We start from the raw sequence: 12,779 nt of genomic DNA, 5'->3' as shown, positions 1-12,779 counted from the left end.
TCTTGTGGGGCGCCTTCTATGTACCAGACCCTGGACTGGGGCTGAGGCTCCAGGATCTGCCCTGGAGTTGTCTCGAGTCTAGAGGAGAGGACAAATCAGACGCAGTATCACCAAACCCTGATGGCCACTTGCTCCAGTCACCCCAGGTCCTTTGCTCTGTTCCAGGGGAGGAAGCCATGGGGTGTAACAGCAGGTAACTCGGAAGGATTTTCTATTTGTAAATGTCCATCCGATACTCTAAACAAGCTCCTTCAGCACAGGCCTCTGAGATAAGGCAGTATTTTTAGTTTATTTAGAAACCATCTGGCTTGTTAGCTGTGCACATGTGTGCTTTGCTCACAAAGTGGGAAAAGCAGAACTCACTAGCATCCTAACAGAGAGAAGAGGGAAAGATGTCTCTGATTCCCTGGACATCTCTCATTTCAGAAAAGGAAAGGGGGGTAGTACTTTGAGGCTCTGCTGCTGTGAGCCTCTGTAGCCTTTAGGAAGGGGGAAAGCGACCCTATATTCTCTGCTGGAGGGATGGGGGGATGGGGAAATGTAGGCTGTTCATCTCTTCCAAACTCCAGTTGTTATAGGAAAGCGGTCCCAATCCAGATCCCAAGAGAGGGTTCTTGGATCTCATGCAAGAAAGAATCAGGGCAAGTCTGTAAAGTGAAAGCAAGTTTATTAAGAAAGTAAAGGAACGAAAGAATGGCTACTCCATAGACAGAGCAGTCCTGAGGGCTGCTGGTTGCCCATTTTTATGGTTCTTTCTTGATAATATGCTAAACAAGGGGTGGATTATTCATGCCTCCCCTTTTTAGACCATATAGGGTAACTTCCTGATGTTGCCATGGCATTGGTAAACTGTCATGGCACTGGTGGGAGTGTAGCAGTGAGGTTGACCAGAGATCACTCTCTTGGCCATCTTGGTTTTGGTGGGGTTTAGCTGGCTTCTTTACTACAACCTGTTTTATCAGCAGGGTCTTTATGGCAGGGTCTTTATGTGCTGACCTCCTATCTCATCCTGTGACTTAGAATGCCTTAACCATCTGGGAATGCAGCCCAGCAGGTCTCAGCCTCATTTTACCCAGCTCCTATTTAAGATGGAGTTCCTCTGGTTCAAACACCTCTGACACAATGACATAGAGAGAAATGAGTCTGGGTGGGTCCAGAAGTCCAGTTCCCTACTGAGCAGGGGAGAAGGCCAGTTTGCCCACCGCCAACCACATCTGCTGAGGACAAGCTAGGGGTATTTGCTGAGGGGTGCCTACCCAAGGGGCCCTTCCTGGTTATAGAGGTGGAATGAGAGCTACCCCAGGGAAAGTTGCAGGGCTTGGGGGAAGAATTTGCTTTGAGCACTGGAGCCAGTGGGAGCCAGGCTATGGAGAAGCACCGGAGGTCCTGGGAGGTTTATCAACTGCCCCAGGGCCCTGGAGTCCCCCAAGGCCAAAAGCTCCCTCACACCCTGGGCTCTCTGTGGCTGTGACTCTGACCAGATATTTTACTGCCCTAAAATAGTCTCTTCCACAGACAATGTCAAATTAGCAAATTGTTTAAAGAATAAAGTCACTCAACACTCTCATTTAGAGCTTCGGAGTGTGCAAATTGACATAACCTTTCTGGAGGACAATTTGGCAATTAGTATGGGACCTTAGAAATATTCACACTCCTCGAGCTAATAATTTCTGCTTTGTAAATTTCCCCAAAGCAAAGAATATCCAAAAATAGTGGAATGGAGAAATGAATGATGGTGCATCTATTTGATGAAATCCAGTGCTGCTAAATATTTAATGATATGGGAAAGTGCTAAAAATGTAACGCTCAATTTAAAAAGGCAGAATAAAGAATGTATGTAGAGTATGATCTCAAGATTTTTGTTATTGTAACAGTTGCTATAAGAACGGTCCTTATTTAAACAAAGTCCTTTATAAGCAACTTCCTTGCATTAGAAGGAAGACCATAGGGGAGGGGGGCAAAGCAACAGAAGAGATGCTTTGGGGGCCGCTGGTGGGGAGGGCTGGGGGAGGGGCATGGAACCAAGGGGGAAGCCAGGAGCCTGGAGGTGTGAGTCTGAGGCCTCCCAGGGTGAAGAAGTCACAGATACTCTGCCTGGTAGCTGCCTGGAAGGCACAAAGATGCCTGGTGTTTTGGCTGCTACTGTGGCTTCAAACTAACTCCAACTCCACCCCCTCCTAAAATTTTCAGTGAAGTCCACCTCATCAATAATTGATCTGTGTGAGTGCAGATTTAGGGTAGAAACCCAGGGAAAGACATAATCTCCATCTGAGTTCATGAAAAACGGAACACCACCAGGAAATTAGCTATAGAAATCCATGCTTGGGGGCAGGGGTGATCCTGAGGACTGAAGACCCCATGGAATTTCCAGAAGGCTTGGGGAGGACTTTAGACTTCTAGAGGGCATGGAACAGGGTTGAGCCTCTCCAACAGTGTGAGAGGCTGGGGAATCCTTACTGATATCCAACATGGGTATAAATGGGCATATAGGCATATACAGATACAGGGCTGGAGGAACAGTGCCAGTACCCCGTGGCACTCCCTGGCAGTGGGATTATGGTGATATTTATTTTCCTTTTTATATAGCTTAGAATTTCGAATTCTTGTAAAACAAACACAGATTTTATAATTTTTTTTTAAGAGTCAAAGTTTCACTCTGTTGCCCAGGCTAGAGTGCAGTGACACAATCATAGCTCACTGTAACCTTGGACTCTTGAGCTTAGGTGATCCTCCCACCTCAGCCTCCCAAGTAGATGGGACTACAGGTGTGTACCAGCATGCCTGGCTGATTTTTTTATTTAGCCATGTTGAGACAGGGTTTTGCCATGTTGCCCAGGCTGGTCTCTAACTCCTGGGCTCAAGGGATCCTCCCACCTTGGCCACCCAAAGCACTGGGATTACAGCCATGAGCCACCGTACCCAGCCAGATTTTATAATTTTTTAAAAACTAATAAATGTAGGTACAAAGCACTGCCATTCCATGTTGCTTGTAGAGTCTGTTTCTGCCTCTGGGTTGGTGAGAAGACTGTGGGCCCAGATCCTGCCATGGACTCAGACTCTTCATGTAACTGAGGTCAGTGCTGGGAGCCAGGGGCCCTGCCCACTCACTAACACACCAGAGATCACATGAGATCCCCAAGATGGAACTCAAAGACATATTGGACACCTTCCTGTCTGGGCTGCAGCCTGGAGCATTCTATGGGTCCCAGAACAGGGTCCATGAAGAGGAATGTATTTCCCTGCAAATTGAGGCACGGTTGCAGTTGCTGGAAGGACATAATCAATGATGGCATCCTGGTTTCTCTGCCTCCCTTTGAGCTTCTCTGTTTATGCACATCTCCTAAAGGCTTGCAAGTCAAATGCCATTTCTTGCTGGTTTTTGTCTTTGAGTATCTTTCCTCTCCTAAAATAGAGCAAAAGCCTACAATGCAGGGTTAGTTTTCTTTCCTCCCTTCTTTTGTTGAAGGGAAATTCTGCACATAATACATAGAGAAGAAAATACAATCGACCCATACGATCATTGTGCTTTTGGGTGGACAAGGCAAATATTTCTGTCTTCGATGACAATACATATTTGTAATATCACACTTGGAGCTTTTCTGCCATTGCCTATGTGGGGATCTGAAAGTGTTTTCTACTCAGCCATTCATCTTCAAACCATCTTTCAGGAAAAAGACAGGAAATTGAGAAAAATTATTTGCAGGCTTATTTTTCTGAATGATGCCCTCAAACGTTTTTTGACTGTGGCCCAACTCAGGCTTGGCAGAGGTCCCCACAGCCATCTCCCTCTGCCTGCCCCCTCTTTCCAGAAGAAAAACAAAACTCAGTGATAATAAAGAATATTAGAGGAACAGACAAGAACCTCTTATTTACTTTATAAAAATATTATAAACATTATATACATGACTTTATGCTATATTGTTCCTTATTACTCATTTTGCATAGTTTATTATTATAATTATTTAACATAAATATTTTTATGTTGTATTCTATTTTATAATGTAAAACAATATTTTAAAAGAAGTTTCGTAATGCTTAATGTTTCTTGGTAGGATTCAAGTAAATAGCCTTTGGTAGTGCTTAATAATGTTTACAGCATTGGGCATGGTTTGCACATAAGATCTTGGCATTTGAGATTTTGTAATCCCTGCTCAGCCCTTCTAAGGAAGGAAACCGCCTCTCATATTGTCTTTTGCCTATTTGCCTAATTTCTCCCTCAAAGAAAAGAAAAAGTAGGAGTTAAAGAAAAGGCAGAAGTGAAATTCAATAGTCAAACAACCCGGCACCACACCCCAGGCCTGGTAGTTAAAGATCAACCCCTGACCTAATCGCTTATGTTATCTATAGATTCCAGACATTGTATGAGGAAGCATTGTGTAACTCCCTGTTCGGTTCTGTTCTGTTCTGATCACCGGTGCATACAGCCCCCGTCACGTAGTCCCCGCTTGCACAATGTATCACGACCCTTTCATGTGGACCCCTTAGAGTTGTAAGCCCTTAAAAGGGACAGGAATCTTGACTTCAGGGAGCTTGGATCTTGAGATATGAGTCTACCGATGCTCCCAGCTAATTAAAGCCTCTTCCTTCCTAAAACTGGTATCCGAGAGGTTTTGTCTGTGACTGGTCCTGCTACATTTCTTAGTTCACGCTACATTTCTTAGTTCCCTGACCGGGAAGTGAGGTGATTAACGGATGGTCAAGGCAGCCCCTTAGGCAGCTTAGGCCTGTCCTGTGGAGCATCCCTGTGGGGGACTCCGGCCAGCTTCAGTGACACGGATCCTGAGAGCACTCCCAGTAGGCCATTGCCCAGGTGGAATGCTTTGCCAAAGCAGTGCGCGGCAGACCCCCATGGAGGATTAACACAGTGGCTGAACACTGGGAAGGAATCTGTGCTTGGAGTCCTGACATCTGGAACATGGTAAGACCGGTCTTGGAACTTTCCCACTCCATCTGAGTGGAAGCATGGCCTGATCACCCACGGTGTGCCTTTATCAGCACTTTGGTTTTGGTTTTGATTTTGACTGGATTTGAAATGTTTTGGTTTTGATTTCAGTTCTGACTTTTGGATTTGAACTGTTTTGGCTTTGATTTCGGTTCTGACTCGGCTCAAATTGCTTGATGAATGAGTAACTCCTTATCCGTCCTTTGGTTTTAGTTTTAATTTTGATCTGGTGTGAATTGGTTGGTGAGTGAGTGACTTTTTGCCCCTTTTCCCTACCCTCTTTGTGGTAAGAGTGTTGTTTTGTCTGCTGAGAGAGGAAAATGGGTAAAACACAGAATAAGCCTACTCCGTTAGGAACTGTGTTAAAGAATTTCAAGAAAGGATCCAATGGGGACTATGGAATTGCTATGACACCTGGAAAGCTTAAGACTTTGTGTGAGATAGATTGGCCAGCATTAGAGGTGGGATGGCCATCAGAAGGAAGTCTAGACAAGTCCCTAGTTTCAAAGGTATGGCACAAAGTAACTGGTAAATCAGGACACCCAGATCAGTTTCCATACATAGATACTTGGTTGCAGTGAGTTTTAGACCCCCCACAGTGGTTGAGAGGACAGGCAGCAGCAGTGTTAGTGGCAAAGGGACAGATAGCCAAGAGGGGGATCTCGTTCCACCCGCTGAGAGAAGTCAGCTCCTAAGGTTCTGTCTGAACCAACATCACAGGATGCATGGCAGGCAGTGGCACCAGTGGTGCCCCCCCTTACCGAGAAGAGAGACTCCCCACTCCTGAGCCCACAGCACCTGAGCCTCCACAGGACACACACGCCCCTAGACCACCCAGAGTAGACAAGAGAGGAAAGAGAGAGAGAGGCAAAGAGGCAAAGAGAGAGGAAAGAGAGAGAGAGGCAAAGAGGCAAAGAGAGAGAAAAAGAGAGAGAGAACAAGAGACAGAGAGACAAAGAAGGAGTGAAAGACAGAGAGAGAAAGAGAGGCAGAGAGAGAGGAAGAGACAGAGACAACAGGAAAGTCAGAGAGAGAGACAGAAAGTCAAAGACAGACAGAAAGAAAGAGATATACAAATAGTTAAAACAACAACAGTTTACCCTATTCGTTTAAAAGCCAAGGTAAATTTAGAACCTTTAATTGATAATTAAAGGTCTTCTCTGAGACCGTACAACACTCCAATACTACCTTGTTGTCAGTGTAAACAAGGGTGTAGCCCGAAAGCACTGAGGCCACTGACAATCCGTAGCCTTCCTGTAAAAATCCTTAACCCAGTACCCCTTGGATGGCCTAAATACATTCAATCTGTAGCGGCAACAGCTTTGCTAACAGAAGAAAGTAGAAAAATAACTTTTAGAGGAAACCTCATTGTGAGCATACCTCACCAGTTCAGAACTATCCTAAGTCAAAAAAAAAAAAAAAAAAAAAAAAGGGTGGCTTACTAACTCAAAAATCTACAAGTATGGGGCTTTTCTGTTAGAAAAAGATGATTTAACATTAACCACTGATAATTCCCTTAACCCAGCATGTTTCCTAATAAGGGATCTCAATCTTAATTAATTACCAAAGGTCTGACTAGACCTAGGAGGAGGAACTCCCTTCAGGACTGGATGATAGATGGTTCCTCCCGGGTGACTGAGGGAAAAAGACACAATAGGTATTTAGTAATTGATAGGGAAACTCTTGTAAAAGCAGAGTTAGGAAATTTGCCTAATAATTGGTCTGCTCAAAGTGCCAGCTGTTTCCACCCAGCCAGGCCTTAAAGTACTTATAGAACCAGGAAGGAACCATCTATACCAATTCTAAGTTAATTTGGACTAAACAAGGGCTTATTAACAGCAAAGGATAATTGAAATCCCAAACTTACAAGGTTTTCAACAAAAGTAAAGTTTGCTAAAAGTTAACAGTGTAACATGTATTATCCTAACTTCTAATCTTACGGCCTTAGGCAGTCTAGTCCACAGACATGAAGAAAGTTCACTTTGGAAAAGAATGGTTATCATCTTTAGGGGAAAAAAAGGTGGCGGGAGGGGGGAGGAGAATTTATGTAAAAGAATGTTATATGGTAAATTATTTTCCTAAAATAACTGGTTATTTAAAGAAAGGGATGTTTGCAAGAAGTCAGAAAGTTGAGGCATGTCGAAGAATTGTCTGTGAAAGTCGTGAAAGAAAAAAATGTGTTATAAAAAGGAATTTATGCAAGAAATGTTGTATAATTTAAAAGTAATTAGGCCTCCTGAATGTAAAACTATTGAAGAAAGTTTATGTGCAAGGTGTATAAGGAAAGTAAAATATACTTTTAGTAAAAGGATTATAAGGAGACATAAGAATGTGGATTTTTACCTATATTAAAAGGTTAAAAACAAATTTTTGTTTTGAAGGTTTAAGCAAGTTTTAAAACGTTAATCGTAACGAAAATTCTGTGTGTTAATATATTGGCTAAAGTTAAAGGGGTATCATCCAGTTTTTCTGTGAACTGGACATCAAAATAAAAACACGATGGGTTTTTCTTAAAGCACTGACCTGCTCTTTAACAAAAATTATAAAAGGTTAAAAAGAGTCTATAAAAATCTTACCTTATGGTCAGACATTAAAAATTGAATAAATATGTCTACAAAGTTTTATTAAAACTAAGTTTAACATTAATAACACTAATATAAAGGTGAAATTTAGCTTATCTGGTATAAAATCATACGGAAAGCATTGTCAAATATAAAATGGTGTTTGGCTTTCTTTGGTCTAAAAACTAATAAAAATAGGTGCTAAAGGAAATTTCTCAGTAAGAAGGCACCAAGGACTATAAAGTCCACTGTGATGTCCCTACATTTAAAACAAAATGTCAATTTCTTATAAATTATATACTTGGTTTGTTTTCCACTTTCCTTTCCCTCAAAACTAAAAGGCTTTTAGCACATGTACCACCCCTAGAATTTCCAGTAAACCAGCACCAGCCTGAAGATCACATTCTCATCAAAAGGTGGAAAGAAGGAAAAATCGAGCCAGCCTGGGAAGGACCCTACCTTGTGCTGCTAACCACCGAGACTGCTGTTCCTACAGCAAAAAGGGATGGACTCATCACACCCGAGTCGAGAAAGCACCAACCCCTTCAGAGTCGTGGGCCATAGTCCCAGGGGAAAACCCTACCAAACTAAAGCTAAGAAAAATTTAACTCTTTCATCTATTGTATTACTCTTTTTTCTTTCCTTGCTCTATTGCTGACCATCTAGACATAACCAAGTCAATTTCACCTCAAACTATTGCATTTGACCATCTAGACATAACCAAGTCAATTTCACCTCAAACTATTGCATTTAATGCTTGTCTTGTTATACCCTGTGGGGACTTGCCAAGTCAAAGACAGCTCTCTACTTCAGAAAAGTACCTCTGTCCCTCCTGACTCTCCTCAGACTAGGCAATAGTAAATTAGGACCATTTAATCTGAGGAGATTTTGATAAAGACTCCAGTGTCAACCAGGAGTCTTGTTTCCCAGTGTAGAGCTTTCATGCCATAGTTGGTCCAATATTCTGTGGACCACTAAAGAGCAAGGATGGACTGCCCCAACTGGTTTTTGTAATTTCTTAAAACCATACATTCATTTCACTAGAGGATCATAGAAGTTAAAGACTTAAAACAAACTTTGACAATTAAGACAGGATACCAAGATGCAAATGCCTGGTTGGAATGGATCAAATATTCTGTCCGCATGTTAAACAAAAGCAATTGTTATGCTTGTGCACATGGCAGGCCAGAGGCCCAGACTGTCCCCTTTCCACTAAGGTGGTCCTCCAGTTGGCCAGGCATGGACTGCATGGTAGCTCTTTTCCAGGATTCTACAGCCTGGAGTAATAAGTCGTGCCAAGCTCTCTCTGCTATATACCGAAGTTCAGCACCTTGCGGGTCAGCCCCTGAGGGCCATCCAGCTTCTGTCTCCCAACACTAAGTTCACTTCGTGTCTCTCATGACAGGGAGGAAACTTAGCACTCCTTGGAGACCTGAAGGGATGCAGTGAGCTTAAGAATTTTCCAGAGCTTACCAATAAGTCAGCCCTTGTTCATCCCCAAGTGGATGTGTGGCGGTATCATGGTGGACCTTTACTGGACACTCTGCCGAATAACTGGAGTGGCACTTGTGCTTTAGTCCAATTGGCTATCCCTTTCACCCTGGCATTTCATCAACCAGAGGGAGGGCAGGTAATAAAAGAAGGATGGATCCAGTTATCGGACAGAAGAATAGCCACGCCACAAGTGCTAGGAACCGCAGTCGTACTGGCTGCGCATGAGACCACCCGCGTAGGCCAAGAGTCACTTGAAAAGTTGTTAGGCCAGTACTTCTACATCTCGTGTCTGTCAGCCCTTGCCAAAACAGTAGTGCAGCAGTGTGTCACCTCCTGGCAGCACAATGCTGGGCAAGGTCCAACCGTCCTGCCTGGCACACAGGCTTATGGAGCAGCCTCCTTTGAAGATCTCCAAGTAGACTTCACCGAGATACCCAAATGTGGAGATCTCATCCCTAGGTTTGGACTGCCTTTATGAATTGGCTCAGACAACGGGCCGGCGTTTGTCACTGACTTGGTACAGAAGACAGCAAAGGTGATCGGGTGTAGATCAAGGATTAGAATGCAGCCCCCTTGCGACCACAGTGAAAAGGACCCCAGACTGTTGTCTTGACCACTCCCACAGCCGTGAAAGTAGAAGGAATCCCAGCCTGGATCCACTACAGCCGCATGAAACCCACAGCATCTGAGACCTGGGAGGCGAGACCAAGCCTGGACAATCCCTGCAAAGTGACTCTGAAGAAGACAACAAGCCCTGCTGCAGTCACACCCAGAAGCTGACTGGTCCATGCATGGCCGAAGCATGAGGAAACTCACCATGGGACTTATTTTCCTTAAATTTTGGACTTGTACAGTAGGGACTTCAACTGACCTTCCTCAAACTAAGGACTGTTACCAGTGTATACATCAGGTCACTAAGTTAGGTCAAAAAGTTAAAACTGTCTTTTTGTTCTATAGTTATTATAAATGCGCTGGAGCTCTAAAAAGGACTTGTTTGTCTAATGCCACCCAGTACAAGGTATGTAGCCCAGGAAGTGACCAGCCTGATGTGTGTTATAACCCATCTGAGCCCCCTATAGTCACAGTTTTAAAAATCAAATTAAGAACAGTCACCTGGTGAGGTCTAAACCATACTAAAAAGAATCCATTTAGTAAGTTTCCTAAGTTGCAAATTGTTTAGGCCCACCCAAAATCTCCCTGGGACTGGGCAGCTCCAGCTGGACTATACTGGATATGCGGGCATAGAGCCTACACTAAGCTACCTGACCAACGGGCAGGTAGTTGTGTCATCAGGACCATTAAGCCATCCTTTTTCCTACTGCCCATAAAAACAGGTGAGCTCCTAGGCTTCCCTGTCTACGCTTCCTGAGAAAAGAGCATAGCCATTGGCGACTGGAAAGATGATGAGCGGCCCCCTGAAAGAATCATACAGTACTATAGTCCTGCCACATGGGCACAAAACAGCTCATAGGGATACTGAACCCCCATCTACATGCTCAACCGGATTATATGGTTACAAGCTGTCATAGAAATAATCACTAATGAAACGGGCAGAGCTTTGACTGTTTTAGCCCATCAAGAAACCCAAATGAGAAATGCCAACTATCAAAATAGATTAGCCTTACACTACTTGCTAGCAGCTGAAGAAGGGGTCTGTGGAAAATTTAACCTAACCAATTGCTGTCTGCATATAGACGACCAAGGGCAAGTAGTTGAAGACATAAAGATATATACAAAGCTGGCACATGTGCCCATGCAGGTGTGGCATGGGTTTGATCCTGAGTCCATGTTTGGAAAATGGTTTCCAGTGCTAGGAGGATTTAAAACTCTTATAATAGGAATTATAATAGTAATAGAAACCTGCTTGTTGCTTCCCTGTGTGCTGCCCTTGCTCCTTCAAGTAATGAAAAGTTTTGTTACTACCTTAGTCCATCAAAATACTTCAGCACAAGTGTACTACATGAATTACTATTGATCTGTCTTACAAGAAAACCTGGATAGTGAGGATGAAGATGAGAACTCCCACTAATAAGTGAGATTCTCAAAGTGGGGAATAAGGAAGGAGACCACCTCTCATATTGTCTTCTGCCTAATTTCTGCCTCAAAGAAAAGAAAAAGTAGGAGTTAAAGAAAAGGCAGAAGTGAAATTCAATAGTCAAACAACCTGGCAGCACACCCCAGGCCTGGTAGTTAAAGATCAACCCCTGACCTAATCGCTTATGTTATCTATAGATTCCAGACATTGTATGAGGAAGCATTGTGTAACTCCCTGTTTGGTTCAGTTCTGTTCTGTTCTGATCACCGGTGTGTGCAGCCCCCATCATATAGCCCCCTCTTGCACAATGTATCACGACCCTTTCATGTGGACTCCTTAGAGTTGTAAGCCCTTAAAAGGGACAGGAATCTTGAGTTCAGGGAGCTTGGACCTTGAGACGCAAGTCTACCGATGCTCCCAGCTGACTAAAGCCTCCTCGTAAAACCAGTGTCTGACAGGTTTTGTCTGCGACCTGTCCTGTTACACTTCCACTGGCCTTGGACCATCACTCAGCAGCTGTGTTTTCCTGGGAGACAACAACCTCGACATTTCGAACATGGATTCTTTTTGCTTGGAAATGATGCCTAAGCATAATGGTGCTCACATTCTCAGAAAACAGACACCTATTCTAATCATGCATTTTCTCCTCAGGTCTTCTGAGGAAATGATCTCTTTCCAGACCCTCATTTGCTTTTTCCAATCAAGGATCTTGAGGTAGTGAGTAGGAGGCAGTGGAGAGACCTGAGGAATGAAGATAGAGAAGTTAGTTTACCAACTAAGATTCTTCCTCAAATGCCTAAGATCATCTCCCTGGGGTTTTACAGTTAGGATTTTGAGCACTGAGTCAGAAGAAAAGTGCTGGCAAACAGAGGAGTGGAGTTTAGGGGAAGACCAAGCCATGTTCACGACAAGGCCTGAGTAGAGGAAGAAAGCCAAGACACACTGAGGCAGCAGGTGCAGGTTCAGAAGGCCGCCTCACAGCAGGGAGACCTCCCGCACAATGAAGAGCACAGTCAGGGAAGGAGCAGCTGGCTTACTCACTGAGGGATTAAAATCGATCCCCATGGTCCAGAGACACAGAGAATTGCAGCAAATGGAACTGCTCAAGTGCTTCAATCCCCAAGGGACTGGCACTCTTCAGCTTCCTTACTTCTCCTTTTCTTCTAGAATCCAGTTTGGATGCAAGTTCCTCTTGGTTTCAGTGAAATCCTAGGCCTTTAAGAAAAAAGTTTCAGTGAGGGGTCCCTAAGGCTTGCTGACTGTAAAATAAACAAAGCCCAGTGGTGAGGGACTCCTTCTTCCACACTTCTCTAAAATTTCAAGGCCCTTTAAGAACACTAGATTCTTTCATATACAACTTAAAACTCAAAGAAGCACTAACTGTCTTCACTTTTTTTTTTTTAAGATGGAGTTTCACTCTTGTTGCCTAGGCTGGAGTGCAATGGTGCGATCTCAGCTCACTGAAACCTCTGCCTCCTAGGTTCAAGCAATTCTCCTGCCTCAGCCTCCCAAGTAACTGGGATTACAGGCACCTGCCACCATGCCTGGCTAATTTTTTTATTTTTAGTAGCGACGGGATTTCGCCATGTTAGCCAGGCTGGTCTCAAACTCCTGACCTCAGGTGATCTGCCTGCCTTGGCTTCCCAAAGTGCTAGGATTACAGGTATGAGCCACCTTGCCTGGCTTCCATCTTCAGTTTTACAGATGACAACATTGAGGTGCAGAGAGGTTAAGAAACATTTTTAAG

The sequence above is a fragment of the Pan troglodytes genome, chromosome 15 (assembly GCF_028858775.2).
Source record: "Pan troglodytes isolate AG18354 chromosome 15, NHGRI_mPanTro3-v2.0_pri, whole genome shotgun sequence".
NCBI lineage: Eukaryota > Metazoa > Chordata > Mammalia > Primates > Hominidae > Pan > Pan troglodytes.
The sequence above is the reverse complement of the archived record's forward strand: the minus strand, read 5'-3'. Positions refer to the sequence as shown.